Here is a 17,002-nt window from a genome sequence, read left to right on the forward strand (position 1 = left end):
AGTAATTAATTTGAGCAAAATAGGTGCCTCATATGTGGTCATTTGCTGTTTGAACATCTCAGTGGCAGTGACTGACAGCAATGAAAACCTATGAGTTAATGAGTTTGCATTATGAGAGGTTTAAATTCAATTACTTAAGCAAGGAGCCACGAGGTCATGATAGATAATGAAATGTGCTCATTGTAAGGTTCAGGGTTAATCACCTCTCATCAATACAAGAATGTAAGTTTGGATTAACAAACTGAATAAACCCAGGAATATACAAATACATAGTTAGATAAAGTATACTGTATTGAGCCTGTTAGGTTCTAGTTTTATAGAATGGTGTAGCAACTAGCAAAAATCAGATAACTTCTTAAGCATGGGAAACAGATTCAGATGCTACTAGGTGGTAATTACAGTTCAACCTAGTGTAGGAAAGGGAAGCCACAATGAATGTGTATCATTTCATAAAGTCACTGAAACACAATCAGATGTTAAACCCAAGCTATGGCTCAACATTTTCTATATAATATACCATATAGGTTTTCAAACTTTGTGGGTTTTAAAAAAATAATTCAAATTCACCTAAACCATGCATGTTTGTATTGCATGAAGGGTTAACAACTGAATTCTAGACATTAAAATACAAATCTGCAAAGAATTGCTTCTAGTTTCTCAGATCCTAGCCAGAAAGGCACTTCTCACGATCCTCTCGAACAGTTGCATTTTTATAGTGTATGTACAGTGGTACACAGATAAATGCCAGTGTTAGTGACCAAGATGGTTGTCTAGGCTACTTATTTGAGGGTTACCTTGCAATAGGTTTGGAAAATGCCCCTTAACCCCCTCCCCCCTTCCTTCCACCTGCAAAGCAATGTGTTAAGAACATTAAAAAAAGAAGCTCTTCTCCACCTTTGTGTGCCCCAAGTGGGTGGTAGAGGTAATAGTATGGAAAAAGGGACATGTAATAACAAGTTAAGAAGGCCATTGAGGACCTATTTACCATAAAAGGCTAAAAAGAAGAGAAAAAAAGAAAAACATGAAATAAAACACATGCATTTTTCAAACCATTTGTCACGGACGGTTGCGGGGCCGCAGACGCGTCCTGGAACCGCCCATGAAGAAAAAGCGATCGCACTCGATTCCCTGCATCGATTGCACTTCAAATCGATACAATCTGGGTTGAGTGTGTAGGGGCAGCTGAAGTCCTTTTCTTAGCAGAGAGAGAGCACCATCCTACAGGCTGGATGGCTCTTTTGATATGCTAATGAGCCTGGGCCCAGAGAGTCCCTGGCTTCAAGCTGTGCTGATGGCCCATCCATCAGGTATAAGGTGACAAGCACCATGACAGAACCAATCTAGAGTGAGGAAACTCAGACACTCCGACTCCTTTTCCCAGCAGGGAGCCGACATGTGGCTTGCTGCTGCCAACTTCAAAGAGCCTTTGCCTGGGAATGACCTGGTATAAATCCCAGGGGTCTCTCATATTCCATAAACTGCTATATGTATCATATTTTCTGTGTTGCCAGGCTGGCAGACCCTCCAAACTAACAGAGCAGGCTTGACCCTATCTGGCGCTGGTTCTGAAGGAATTTCAGACCATCCTGAGGGAAAGACTGCCAGTTAGGCAGTTCGGAAGTGCCCTGCTGATACCACAAGGGTCCCACCCCTCATGTTTGGTATCAGGCTGCTGGGTACATCGAGGCAGACCTGAAAATATTAATAAATCTGCCCTGACCTGTACGGTTCTGTGAGATAGAGCCCATATATGGTTAAGGCATGATTTCTGGCCCCCAGGACAAGGGGAGGACTCATCTCATGTTCTAAGGGGGGGTGTGGGCCCGCCCTCACTCCCTCCTACTGAATCAGGGGCATAAGAATGGCAGAGGAGCCAAACTCAGTGTCCTCCACACTGAAACATCTTGAACTCATCAGGTGCCAGCTTGAGGATATGCTGGCATCCACCTGGTCTGAACTCTGAACTCAGATTGAAACCCAGAACTCTGATTTTCCCACAAAAAGGACATCTTTCCAGGAACTAAGTATTTTTCTCCCTTCTTTTATTTTTTTATACTGGCTATTACTGTTTTAATAATTGTGATTTTTAATAATTGTCTGTATATATTAATTATTTATATTGCGTGAATAAACGACTTTCTCCAAGTCATTCACTGTCCGCTACCCTGCTTATCAGCACACACAGAACTGATCCCGGGTCTCTGAAGATACGCTACTGTTTGTTTGTTGTTGGCTAGACAGAATACCGTGTGTTTAACCGTTTTATTCGCAGGACTAGTCAGTCAGTTAGTGGGCTCCACGGTCCCATGGTAACCGCGGTGGTGGCAGTTTACTCTGAACCAGTGGGTGAAGTTGTAATCACCCGTGTCTCACAGGCTCCCTTCTGAGTTGTCTGCGGCTAATTCTTAACGGTTCCTGCGCATTGACTGCGACCAGAGTTCGCACGATCTGTGCGCTGGCACCGTTTAGAAGGCTAAGTGCGGTCAGCCACTAGGGCTCCTGTGACACCATTCATTAAAATTCAGCATCATAATTTACATCTATTTTATAATAAATGTGTTGTTTCTTCTTCTGCTTATTCCTGGCGATGATTAGGGTAACATGCATGCACTACTGCTATATTCATGCACTGACACAATACTCCTGATGTGAAGGTTGCATTGTATCCTGCATGGTTAACACACAAACATGACAATCACAAAATGCAAACTCTTGGGGTTTTTAACTGAGTTAGTTGTTTAGGTATCAGAAATGAGTAAAATAACGCCCACATTCCATGATACAACCCAAATCAAGCAAGTTTAGCAGATGTCTCCCACATATCCTCTATTTGCTACTGATTGCATGCCCTGGCCATGTCTATAAACAGAAGTGGGGTCTCTAACAAAATATGATAAGTGTGGTTTACTGACTAAAATTATTAAAGGCTTTGGACCTATTCATAATGGGAGGAGACCTATGCATACACTAGGCAGGGTGAGTGTACGTATCTGATCTCTTGAGTTTGTAGGTGCTTTAAATAGCTCTATAAGCTCTCACCCCTTACTACAGTGGTGTTCAGAGACCGTCAGGCTCACAGGATTTCTCTCTAGGCCTTTGCTTACAGCTCCTATAGCCAAAGCTGGTTTAGCTTAATGAGGGAGGGATGTCATGCAGTTCTTTCTTTTTGACTTTTTTACAAAGCTGGACATATTCCAATCCATTGAAAACGTATTTTACTAGGTTAACTGAGCAACTACAGAAGGTATGTTACACCAGCTTGCAGATGAGTTAAACCTAATGCAGTTTTACTGAATTAGGCATGCAGTAAGCTATGGTACTCTGTAGTAATATTTACACCAGGTAATGGAGTTTATTGCACTGTTTGTGAATCAACCCCTTTAATGCTTTTGGAGTCTCTTCTCTGTGCCTTTAGAGTGAGAAATGTTGCTTGTTCTGATGTGTTACTTTGATATTTGATTTAGGATATTGACAGTTACCGTGTTATTTTGTTTTTATTTAATACTCCGACCTATAGAGGAACCAACATTGAGTACCTGTCAATTTCTTTGAAAGCCTTTTGACAGTCTCTTTGTTGAAGTGTTCCTGATCAATATATGTCCTCTCAAAAAGAATAAACAACATCCATTTATTTGAAAGTAATGTGGACATAAACTTGTGGTTTAGTGCTTAACTGCATACAAATTAATTCTATACTGGAATACTATATAGGTCATATAATTATGCTTTCTATCATGTAGAATAACGTAAGCTAAATCTATAGCTCACTAAAAGGTGTTAGATTGTTTGGGTACATTCAGACAATTTTAAGTCTATAGTGAGTCCATTAAGTGTGTGTTTGTAACTGGTGCAAACATTTGCTAAATGTTGAAAAAACTATAAAGAAAATATGATTCATGTGGAAATAATCCAGAGAAGAATTTTATGTAGGTCACAATCTATGTCAGCAAAATAATGTTATATATCTGATAATAATGTATTTTGACATGTAGATATTCCACACAAAAACCAGGTATCTCTTCCTAAGCATTTCATTCCCTGCAAATATTGTCTCCAGTGTTGTACGGCAGCCTAAATGGCAAATAGTTAAGATGAAGTATAATGAATAAAATTGTTGTTGTTTTTTTTGTTCAATATTCATTTATTAATTATTTAATCAGTGTTTGTCCAGTATAAAATCTTTTCTCACCCTGATTTACATTCTGACGTTTATCACATGTTGCCACATCTTTAGCTCTGTCAGGTGCAGCTCTGTGGAATATGTGTTTCTGAGAATTCCAAAACCAATAAAAACAATGCCCCATCTCCTAGATGCCTAGACTAAGCATCGCTGGAAGGGTCGGGCTACATACTAATGTACAGCAATAAATTATATAGGAAGTATTTTTGATGCTGAAACCAGGAAAACTACTGTAAAAAAAGGCATCCGGAATAATTTACTGCAGTCTACTATATGTCACCACAGTGCCTCCCATCTATGTTATGAAACTAATCAGCATAAACAGAAGATATATATATATATATATATATATATATATATATATATATATATATATATATATATATATATATATATATATATATTTGGTTGATCCATCAAAGGGGACTTCCATTTCTACCAGTTCCTCCCCCACAATGTTACCCCCATCTTTCTTGGAGCACATAGGGCAGGAAAGAGCCCCTTATCCTCACCATAGCTGACAGAGGTGCTTTGCAGTGGGAGAGGGGCATAGGACCTAATATGGGGCAGAAGGAGGGTGCTGCATAAGGGAATGAACTGGAGGTTGGGTTTTCAAGAGGTTGTAATTTACAGATTCGATCCTGGCTTTTGCTTTATTGATCTATTTATATTTATGAGTATGTATTTATGGATATTTCATGGCAACAGCCTATTAACAAAAGGGTACCTTTTTTCAACTACCTATTTACTGTTTTGACCAATTCATGTGTATTATTATCACTGACTGAGCCATTACATGTTTTATAACTGCCACATTTTTGACCATTCAATGCTGGGATATAGTGGATCACAACAATTTTGAAAACCTTTTTGGTAAATTTAATTTTCTGACTCTGGGAATTTCAGGGGTCCATAAATGACATTGACAACCTTAATCAGAAAAGATTCTTGAAAAAAAAAATGGTGCAGGATTTACTTTATTATTCCATTATTGTCTTGGGGGATGTTTTAACATTAATGGGTAGTCACTTGAGCCAAGACAGTGTCCAGAATTCCCACTGTGTTAATTTTTTTGACAATTCCCTTTGTAGCTAAGTGCTAACTTTAGGCCTAGTCAGGAATAGAGATGAATTTTGCCACCCCTTTCTGCCAGAGCCCCCCCCCCCCCCCATATCATGGAAAATGCTGGTTGGTAGAGCTCAAGGTGCAGATCCCCACACGGTCTGTGCTCTGGCTTTTAGTTATACCAGCCTTCATGGTTGGCAAGGAGTGAAAAAGGCTTGGGAGGGGGGACCCACATCATTTTTTTTTCACTAATTTTGTTAAGGCAAATAATAGGGATATTTGTCAGGGATCCTTATACAGTAGTATTATAGTCAGTGATCCCCAGAAAAGGCGTTGCAACTTCTGCTGGGGTTTCAGGTTAGCCATTACATTTTCAGTGTACTGACAACAGGAAACCCTGACAAGAAATGTTTAATCACACTTAAAAAAAAAAATTATAATCGTAACTTTAAAATTGATTTTTCTTAAAGGGACCCTGAGCACTAATTAAAAATGAAATTAGGACTTACCTGGGGCTTCCTCCAACCCACCGTAGGCCACACGGCATCCTCCTGGCTCCTCTCCCTAGTCCAGGCTGGCAGCTCAGTTATTAGACCACTTCAGCCTAAAGTTATCAGGGCTGCTTCCTGCTTTGACTATATGTGTAATCACGTATTAGAGAACCACGCATGTGCAGGACTCTCACGCCGGCCGGCGTGATGACATATTGTCAAAGCGGGAAGCAGCCTGACGACTTTAGGCTGAAGTCGTCTAATAACAGAGTCGCCAGCCGGGACTGGGAGAGGAGCCAGGAGGATGTCGGGGGACCTTGTGGCCTACAGTGGGCTGGAGGAAGCCCCAGGTAAGTTCCAATTGCATTTTTAATTAGTGATCAGGGTCTTTTTAAAAACTACAAGGTCTTTTTGAAAATGTTTTTTTACCCTTGTTCCCACTATTCTCTTTAACATACCAAATCTGTTAGAAAGTCATTTTTGGAAATAACCTCATCAAAAGTTAGCCTCCTCCCATCTAATAGTGGAGATATATTACCAAATATTTGTATCATCTCTTTATCTCAGGTCTGAGGAGTTTTTTTTCTAGACTTAGGAGGGAGTTGGGATTACCCCAGATAGGCATGTACTTGGAGATAAAACAAAGAAATTGATATTTTTTATGTGATGACCAAAATTCAGGTCTATATTTACACAATCTTTTTTATGTGAGCAGAGAGAGATTAAGTATTACAAGATTTTTATTTAAATTACTTATTACACTACTCATACTATATGTTTGCTATTTCATTCCAAAACTTAAGATGCCCATACACTCATCGATTTTCACATTTGATTCCCAGAAGATTCATCTGTTGGGATTTTTGACCAAAAATCAATTTAAAGTATCAATTAGACAGGATGTAAAATTTTGGTCGATTGAGGGCAGGGCGAGAGCATTGGTAGATTGATGGCCCATAGCTTTGCACTAAATGTAACAGTACAGTGCTGCGGTTGATCAAATTTCAATAGATTCCCTGCTGGAATCTATTTAAACTTGATGTGCTGTATGTGCAGGGCCGGCCCTAGACTATTTGCCGCCTGAGGCAAAAAAAAAAATTTCCGCCCCCCCCCCCCGGGGGGCGCGCTCTGGGGGGCCGCCGAGCTGGAGGGGTAGCTGGCAGGACGGGGGTATTGGGCCTAGCGGCGGGGAGGGGGTCGTACCCCCCCCTCCCTCGCCTGGGTCCCCCGTGCTCCGCTCCCCTCCAGCCTTAAATACAGGCAGCCGCTATGTGTAAGAGGCACGGGCGGGTAGGACTCACCTCTTCCTCGTTCCAAGCGTGCGCTCCACTGACGTCACTTCCTGCAACGCTGCAGGAAGTGACGTCAGTGGAGCGCACGCTTGGAACGAGGAAGAGGTGAGTCCTACCCGCCCGTGCCTCTTACACATAGCGGCTGCTTGTATTTAAGGCTGGAGGGGAGCGGAGGACGGGGGACCCAGGTGAGGGAGGGGGGGGTCCGACCCCCCTCCCCGCCGCTAGGCCCAATACCCCCGTCCTGCCAGCTACCCCTCCAGCTCGGCGGCCGGCTCCCCGCACCCACGGACGGGCGGGTGCCGCCCCTGGAATTTTGCCGCCTGAGGCAAAAGTTTCACCCCGCCTCATCAGCGGGCCGGCCCTGTGTATGTGGTAGGAATTGATTCCTTCTAAATCGATTCTTTTCAGAAAGGAATTAATCATCTTGAAACATTGGGTGGAAATCTAGAAGTATGTGGCCAGCTTTAACTATTTTACTTTTGCCAGTGCAAGCAGCTCTCTGAGTGTGAGACTTTTTTACTCCATTATTAGTATTGTGACAATTTTTCCAATAATTGCACTTCCATAGTTTACCTGACATAAAACATTTGCAAAGGTGCAGGAGGACAGATAGGGTTTAGTTTCTATACCATAACATTGAGGCTGATTTTACAGTGGATAGGTGCGATGTGGTGCCGTGCATGGACCACATTGCACCTCACCACACCGCATTGCACCTCAGAAATGAGGCTTCATATGACCCTGTGCGACGGAGCGGAGACAAGGTCATATACATAGGCACACCCCTTGGCTAGTGATGTACTCTAGGCTGGGCAGGAAGTCAATCACTTGGATTTGGGTTGGTCTGTGCTTGTGCCGCATCACACCGTGCTCCCATCGTGCACACTACTTGCATTGCCCATTAACTTGCATTACTGCATAATCCGTGTGGTAGGCAAGTATCATGCAGTAACACACTTCTGACTTTGCATCAGGATTGTGGTGATTTTAATACTTCGGTCATGCCGCTTCACATAGCGTGAACTGTGTCAGTCTCTGTAGACTCGCTGCTCCCTCGTGGCAGGGAAGAGTACCGCAGTGCAACACACTGTGGCCAGTGTGCAAGTGGCCTGAACCATACACATTAAAAATAGTAATAATACAATCCAAAAGAGTTCTTGTTTGGAAATTGTTTTTTTTCATTTTGACAAAGCAAAACTGTTATAAAAAGACAATAACATTCTTCTTCTTCTTCTTCTCATTCTTATTAGTATATTTTTTCCTTTGCTGAAAAAGTGGTGAAGGCAGAAAGGGAAAAAGAAAAAATCAAGTATTGCATCTAAAAAGAATTTAGATGTTTTCTCAGTTCAAGGAGTGTTCACAGTTATGCAAGAAAAGACCTACATTGTATGCTGCTATCCAGGGCTTAATCTGATGGTGTTTTGGAGCTGGGTTGGGTTTTCTTTCCTGTAGGTTAAACGTTTTGCATTGCTTTCCTCTGGGTTAAAACCATTGGAACCAATGAGGTGATAAGCTTGACAAATATGTCTTCTTTTCATTACTTATTATAGAGCAAACAGAGCATAATCCTAGTGGATTCTTTAACTATGATTCATGCAACGGATTGGTATGTGCATATTTAGAGATGTCATCGCCTTAGGCATTGTGACTACATTTGCCCTAATCTTTTAAATATGAACTCCTATTGTCTGTGTTTTTTACTGTTGGAAAATAGGTTACATTTTATTTTTTGGGTGTTTTTATTAAAAACTAAAAGGATATTTAATGCAGTAAACATGCCATCACATTTTTCCCATACAGGCTCCTCATCTTCTTCTCCATTGGTAAGATTTTTCAAGCTGTTGAGTGCCTTAAAGTAACCCTGTAGTGAGAGGGATGTGAAGGCTGCTATTTGTTTTTACTTTTAAACTATGCTAATTGCCAGGCTGTCCTACTGATACTGTGTTTCTATTACTTTCAACCACAGAGTCAAAACTAGTAAATCAAATAGAGCAAAAGAACCGGCACTGCAGCTGCTTATAAAGCGTGCATAAAAGCTGGTGTTAGTTGATAGAGGATTGGTATCAGGTATTGCTGTGGTGTGCGTGCTCAGACTTCAGAAAGCAGTGGGTTAAATTGTAGCAACAGGTAGAAAGATTGTCGGCACATGCAAGCAAAGCAGCATTAAAAAGCTTTATTCCTTTGGCTTCATGCAAATTGCAAAGCATAACAGTTCATGATAAAAAAGATCCTACCCGATACTCATGTGGCTGTGGGGTGAGGTGGGAGCAGTGGGGGCCGCCTTACGACCGTTTCGCTCTCCTGAGCGTCTTCAGAGGCAATGCGCACGCTGACCCGCCGGCTCTCGTCGCATTTAAGGACGGGAAACTTCCCATGGTACAGAGCGTGCATGTCCCTGCCGTACGCCCACTCTTCCTGGGGGTTGATGTCACATGACAACTTCCGCCCAGAAGCTTAGGCGCTCCACGCTGGCTGCATTCACTTCCGCACATTGCCATTGTGTGTGCAGCTTGGCGATGCAGCCACTAGATGGCAATAAAGTATAGGGAGATTGAAGGCTTGCATCCACACGCATGTTTGTGAACGCGTCAAAGTGGATACATTCATGCATGTTCTAAAAAAGATGGAAATAAAGATAAAAAATACATATAAATATGGTAAAGTAGTCTTAATAACCCTAAAGATGGCATGTGTCCCTTACTATTCCTCTCTTTATTGGTACATCATTAAGGATAAATTGTAACTAGAGGATATCATCACAATGGATCAATGGTAGAGGGCAGTGGGGTGGTTATTCAGTAATGGGTCTATCTTTTTATAAATAAGGGATAAAGGTATCCCAAAAGGGAGTTATTGGTTATAAAATCCCTATACTTTAAATTATGGTCCCCTCTCACCCACATAATGCCACTTGACTGATTTATCAATTAATAGGGAAAGACAACAATACTACATTTTCTAAAAACATTATATGAACATTAAGACCTGAACTACTTGTTGATCTGTATAAACAGTCCAGCACATTTCTATACTACCTAGGGATCCAAAAAACAGGCCATATCTATATGGTCATTCAGACCTAGTGCTCCCATTGTGTCAGTTCTAATTATCCATCTTTCCTTAATAGAAGTTGTTCTCTGTTTCCTCCTCTGGATGGTATGTTTACTTGATTTAATCCTACAAATCTTAGGCAATTGGGGTTACTTTGATGGTCTGACCTTACATGTTCTATTAGACGTGGGGAGCCTTTTCCTGAACTTATTGATCTAACGTGATCTTGAATTCTTTCTTTTAATCTTCTTGTGGTCATGCTTATGTAAAATCGATGACAGGGACACCAAATAATGTATACTACGAACCTAGTTTGGCATGTGATTAGGGTATTAAACTTTTTATCTATCGGACCTAATTGTAGACGGGGGCATTGTTTCATAAGGGGACAGACCGAGCAATGGCCACATCTAAAGTTACCTTTGGGTTGCATCTTCTCTAGCCAATTTCTACCTCTTGGTGTCTTGTATTAATTATTTGTAATTTTATCTCCTATCGTTCCTATCGTGGGTGCCCTTTTGAATGAGATTAAGGGTGGTTGTTTATATATTGCTCCTAATGTGGGATCTCTTTTTATAACTTTCCAGTTATTTAAAATACTTGTATTAATCTCTTTAGACATGGGAGTATATTCGAATGTGAAGGTTGCTCTTTCTTCCTTAGTCAGTTCTTTTTTGATATTTTTCTTTCTGTGTAGCAAATCCACCCTGTTGGTTTGTCCAGCTCTGTGCAGAGCTTGTTCAAGTTCATTCTCATCGTATCCTCTCTTTTCCAGGTTTATTTTCAGTTCCTGTGCTTGTTGATCAAAGTCGCAAAGACGCAATGGGAGCACTAGGTCTGAATGACCATATAGATATGGCCTGTTTTTTTGATCCCTAGGTAGTATAGAAATCAACAAGTAGTTCAGGTCTTAATGTTCATATAATGTTTTTAGAAAATGTAGTATTGTTGTCTTTCCCTATTAATTGATAAATTAGTCAAGTGGCATTATGTGGGTGAGAGGGGACCATAATTTAAAGTATAGGGATTTTATAACCAATAACTCCCTTTTGGGATACCTTTATCCCTTATTTGTGAAAAGATAGACCCATTACTGAATAACCACCCCACTGCCCTCTACCATTGATCCATTGTGATTATATCCTCTAGATAGTTACAATTTATCCTTAATGATGTACCAATAAAGAGAGGAATAGTAAGGGACACATGCCATCTTTAGGGTTATTAAGACTACTTTACCATATTTATTTGTATTTTTTATCTTTATTTCCATCTTTTTTAGAACATGCATGAATGTATCCACTTTGACGCGTTCACAAACATGCGTGTGGATGCAAGCCTGCAATCTCCCTATACTTTATTGCCATCTAGTGGCTGCATCGCCAAGCTGCACACACAATGGCAATGTGCGGAAGTGAATGCAGCCAGCGTGGAGCGCCTAAGCTTCCGGGCGAAAGTTGTCATATGACGTCAACCCCCAGGAAGAGTGGGCGTACGGCAGGGACATGCACGCTCTGTACCATGGGAAGTTTCCCGTCCTTAAATGCGACGAGAGCCGGCGGGTCAGCGTGCGCATTGCCTCTGAAGATGCTCAGGAGAGCGAAACGGTCGTAAGGCGGCCCCCACTGCTCCCACCTCACCCCACAGCCTCATGAGTATCGGGTAGGATCTTTTTTTATCATGAACTGTTATGCTTTGCAATTTGCATGAAGCCAAAGGAATAAAGCTTTTTTAATGCTGCTTTGCTTGCATGTGCCGACAATCTTTCTACCTGTTGCTAGAGTCAAAACTAGTATGGACATCAGGTGCTGTGACTATTTAAAGTCAGGCCATATTAGTTACATGCTTGTTTCAGGTGTGTAACACAATCTAAGCTGTTTAAAAGCGACGCTCCCAAGTTTCATGGTGCAGCAAAAGCAAATGATTACCATCAATCAGGGACATAATTAATGGTGCCTTCCCCCCAACCAAACCTTGATAGAAAGCCCTACTTTACTATTTTCCTGACACTCGTCATGGTGACCCTTGAGGTTATAAAGCCAATGTGACCATTATCCTGTGAGGTATTCAGGTGATCACCAGTTATCCTTCAGACCCAATACCCCAATCTCCACCACGCTCTTCACCTATTGCAAGCTGCTGCTTGAACGGAAGACTGATTATGTCTACCTGATTTTGGTTCCACCCAGGACTTATTCGTTCTAAGTATGTTTTCAGTAATGCAGACATAAAACCAACAAATGTTGATTCCAGTGATACCTTTAATGACTGTACATGGTTTCATGCAAGCTTTCAAAACCTTAAAGACTGAACTAATAAATTAAAAGTCAAAATAAACATACGCAGGTCATACTTACCTCCTGTGTAGTCTACTCATCAATCTCTTTCTCCTCTCTTGCATCCTGTTTGTCCTCTGTGATCAATGGAATTCTCTGTCCTCCATTTTGAAAATGGCCATTGAAAGGAGTTGGATCTATTTAAGTTCATGTCAGATATCAGATGCTTTGGACTACTTCATTTCCTGGCGCCAGGACATGTCACATAACGTGGTTAACAGGACACACACACACACAGGAGTTGTGAGCACAAATTATGCTAAACTTTACTTCAGCTGCTTTCCTTATATGCTACTCAATACAGGGTTTTGCTCATGCGCAGTATATCATCATATGTCACCATAATTACAGAAAGTCATGTGATTTACGAGAATTAACACAGTTCAATGATCACGGGGAAAACATGTTATTTATGACATTTCAGGTGTCCCCAGTTGGGGCATTTTATGGGTTTTGCCCAGAGAGAAGAATTTGGCTATTCTCTACCTCATGCAGCCAGCTCTTCCTGCACAGATGTGTGTGGGTGGCTGATTGTTCTATAGACACATTAATATCACACTGAATAGATACATGAGGCACAGACTTAGATACATGTATGCTTGTATATGAAACTGATCTATATACTATACTATATACTAATATATATATATATATATATATATATATATATATATATATATATATATATATATACATACCTACATATCCTTTCAGCCATTACCTCATAACAGCTTCCTGGTCAGCATACTGTTAAACTGTAATATCGCCCACTTGAGCCGTAAGGAAACATGGACATTACCTTGCACATTTAGTTGTAACTGACAGTAGCTGCTATATAACGGACAGCAACTGGTATATTTCAGTTCTGACAAATTATTGTCAGAACTGGAAGGGATCATTGTAAGAAGAAAATGGTGAGCTTCTATGAGGAACTGACAGTGAGGTTAGTATGTAATATTCATTTGCAGTTGCATCATGTGTTTATTTTAAATAATTTTACTTAGTTCAGGTTCCCTTTAAGTTTCTTTTTCAGGCATTATACAGAACTCTATCAGAACCTTACAATAAGAAGTTTTGAATCACATACAGACTTCTATATGATTCTGTAGGCTCAGTCTGACAGATTGAGCCTACGTCCTGTTCCCTGCCATGCCCCCTTATATTTTAAGATATTAACCCTTTAGTGCAAATACAAAGAAATAAGAAAAGTACATAAATAAAAAAAATATATCAATACATTAGAAAAAAATCAATACAAATTAATGGTGTCATATTAAATCATGGATATATTAATGAATTCATGATATTCTTATAATAAATATGCCAACGATAGTCCTAAAATAATACAAGGACAATTATTAATAGCAATATCATCAATTAGTCCTTTTATGTTTAATAATTAATACATGAATGTATTGTCTGATAATGTAAAAATAAAAGTCAATACCATAACATTTTTTTTTTATTATCAATAGTGATAATTCATGTTAATCATCTTTTAAAATTAGTTTTTGTCTTGCCAAAATGAAAAAATATACACTTTCCTGAACTTTTGTGTTTTGTTAAACTTTTTTTATTGGAGTTAAATATTTGGGATACAAAGAAAACCATATATATCCTTTAAAGAGGTGTATGTCAGGTAAATATTCAAGGAGCTATGATAGGAGAGAATTTTATACCACTGAAAGGGCATGCTTTTTTCAGCATGTGAATTTGCATTTTCATTTAAAACCAATGTAAGTCAATGGTCTCGGTCACACTTAAATGCGATTTTCACATGCGGGAAAAACCCTAACTGCCCTGAAGTATCATTTTGCACACTGTGTACATTTTTACATTAAATAACAACTATCAAAGAAACTGTCCTTCTCTAGACCCCACATACCTACAGAGCATTTAGCCAGCAACAATAGAAACATTTTCGGAGGCTCTCTCATCACAGCCTGTGTGAAAAAAAATGCTTTGTTTATAAGCTTTAGTAACAATTTGAGTTGGCATTGGGGAGGAGGGAGGCAGAGCTATACCATGTAGATAGGTTTCACATCTCTGGCACTAATCAAAGAGGAATGATTTAATGTTTGTTTCTGCCCTGCTTACACACACATTGCTTTCTGACAGATCATATGAGAACAGTTGAGGGATTTTTAGATACAGAGAAGGATCTGAAAATCAGCTGCAGCTCTGTGTGTTCCTGTGTGTGTGTCTCTCCCTCTGCCTCATGCAGTGTAAGCAGAGTTTACAGCCAGGAACATCTCATTCTGAATGGAGTAGGGGAGCATACAAGTAAGGAAAAAGTACAGGTACTTCTTATTTACACTATTTGAAGCTAAATTTATGCTATCTATCATTCTGATGAGATTCAAATCACAGTTAAAAAAGCCAGTGAAGATTATTTCTGTATGCTGGATGTTCTGGACACAATCCTCCATAGTAATGCCCACAGTGAAAACTGTTCTCTGTAAATGTCACATTTACCTCACATAAGAAATGAAAAGATGAAAAAAAGCCTTTGTATTGCTATTTGCTAGTAAATTACTGAAAACGAATGTGGCATTTAGAATTTTAGTTAACTTTGATAATTATCCTTTATGCTATTGTGGCAAAACACGCACCTTCTAATGCAAAAAATCATGCATGTTTCTACACTGAACCCCGTCTTAAAGTGAAAGAATAAAATAAATAATGAAGTTATCAAAGCTTTAATGATTTGGTTGATATTTAGCGTTCTTGACAATCACTCTTATAATCTTATAAACTAAAACTAACCTCCCACTACCTTTTCTTGCAACACTAATATTCATATTCTATGCTTAATGAGGACCTAAACTCTTCTACAGGAGAGAAGTAAAACACAGAGAAACCCACCCTGTTTGTATGTAGAGGTGACAGCCTGTCTAATTCTCCCTTATCTGCTAGTAATGAGCCACTGTATTTTAACCTTTCAGCTCTTTCTGATTTGTGCTGAGGCTTGTGCCATTCAGACAGGCTATATGTAAACACTGGAGTTTAACCCTGTATGTGTTTCCATGAAACCAGGAACTAACTACACCGATGCTCTATAAGCTGTAACAAAGAAATGTTTTTCTGTAAAAAGGTTATGCTGTTGCTTACTGGCTTTTAAAGCGAGTCTAAATTCACTTTTTTAACTTGTAGTTATGTTAAGCATTATAATCCCTGCTAAACTGCCGCTATCCTGCAGCAAAACGAGAGGTTTATACCCCCCAATTCCCCTCCCCTAACTCCGGGGAGCGCTTCGTCATAGAGGCAGAGCTTATGGCTGTAGCTCTGCCTCTTGGCGCGTCAATCCCCGCTGATCGCCGCCTCTCCCCGCGCCTCTCAATCTTCCTTCACAGAGAGGGGCGGGGAGAGGCGGAGATCCGTGTGGCGATTGACATGCATGGAGGCAGAGCTGCAGCTGAAATCTCTGCCTCCATGAGCAGAAAAATCCACGATCAAGAAAGTCGTGGATTCTGCAGGGGGGATTTGGGGTGTATAAACCCCTCGTTTTGCCGCAGGATAGCGGCAGTTTAGCAGGGCTTATAGTTCTTAACATGGCTACAAGTTAAAAAAGTGAATCTCTGTAAAACCAAGAGTGAGTCCTGGGTTTATGTTCACTTTAATCCTAACTGATAAACCTAGCCAATACTCCCCTTTCATCAAGCCTTCCAACTTCCAGTACTCAATTTCTGTTTCCTGACAGTGGCCTAGCTGCCATGCTGATCTTTTTTGCTTTTGTGGCACTGGTTTCTTATTACCTTCTTGGAGCAAGCATGCTGCCAGCGAAGATACTACCTGCCTGACTTCTGTGCTGATATAGTCACTGATTATATGAATACTTATACGGATCAGATGTTCTGATTCCAAGCTGCCAGTCAGCAATGTCTACTTCTAGATGACATCTATTTCAGGAATCCTTTGAAATAATAAAACAAGACAAGGACCAGCAAAATAATGTTACATTATCTTACATGCTAAGTCAACAAATATTTGCTTTTACCAGATGCACGTATAATTTAAAACACATATTAAGCACACCATCGCTGACACTACCTATCTTCCTACTGCATGCATAGTACTTAACTAAGTTGCAAGGAAGATACTGTTTCTTTATTGCCATCTGGCAATCTTATGTTATTTTACTTACTACTTGAGCTTTCCAATTTCACTGACCAGTGAACTTGTCGTGGATGAAAGAGGCATTTAAAAATTGAATGAAAAAAAAAAGCTTGCTCAAGCATTGTTATGATCTGAATGCTTCATGTTTAAGGAAACAGAATCATGGCTTACTGTACATGTTTCTAGGTAGCGGGTATATAAAAACTGACTTTCTCAGTTTGTTGGTTAAATAGCATATTTTAGGTGAAATACAAGCAACAGCGAAATATATACTTCATGTAGATTTGCATGCATGCAGGAGATAATTACTTATATTTTCAAACAATGTTAATTTAATTATCTAAGATTTCTAGCATTGGTGTTCGAATTTGACATAACAAATTGGGACTGGAAACAGTAGGCAAGACAAGACAATACAAATAACATTTATATTGTGCTTTTCTCCTGGGAGACTCAAAGCGCCAGAGC

This window comes from Hyperolius riggenbachi, chromosome 3 (assembly GCF_040937935.1).
Source record: "Hyperolius riggenbachi isolate aHypRig1 chromosome 3, aHypRig1.pri, whole genome shotgun sequence".
In the NCBI taxonomy this organism is placed as follows: Eukaryota; Metazoa; Chordata; class Amphibia; order Anura; family Hyperoliidae; genus Hyperolius; species Hyperolius riggenbachi.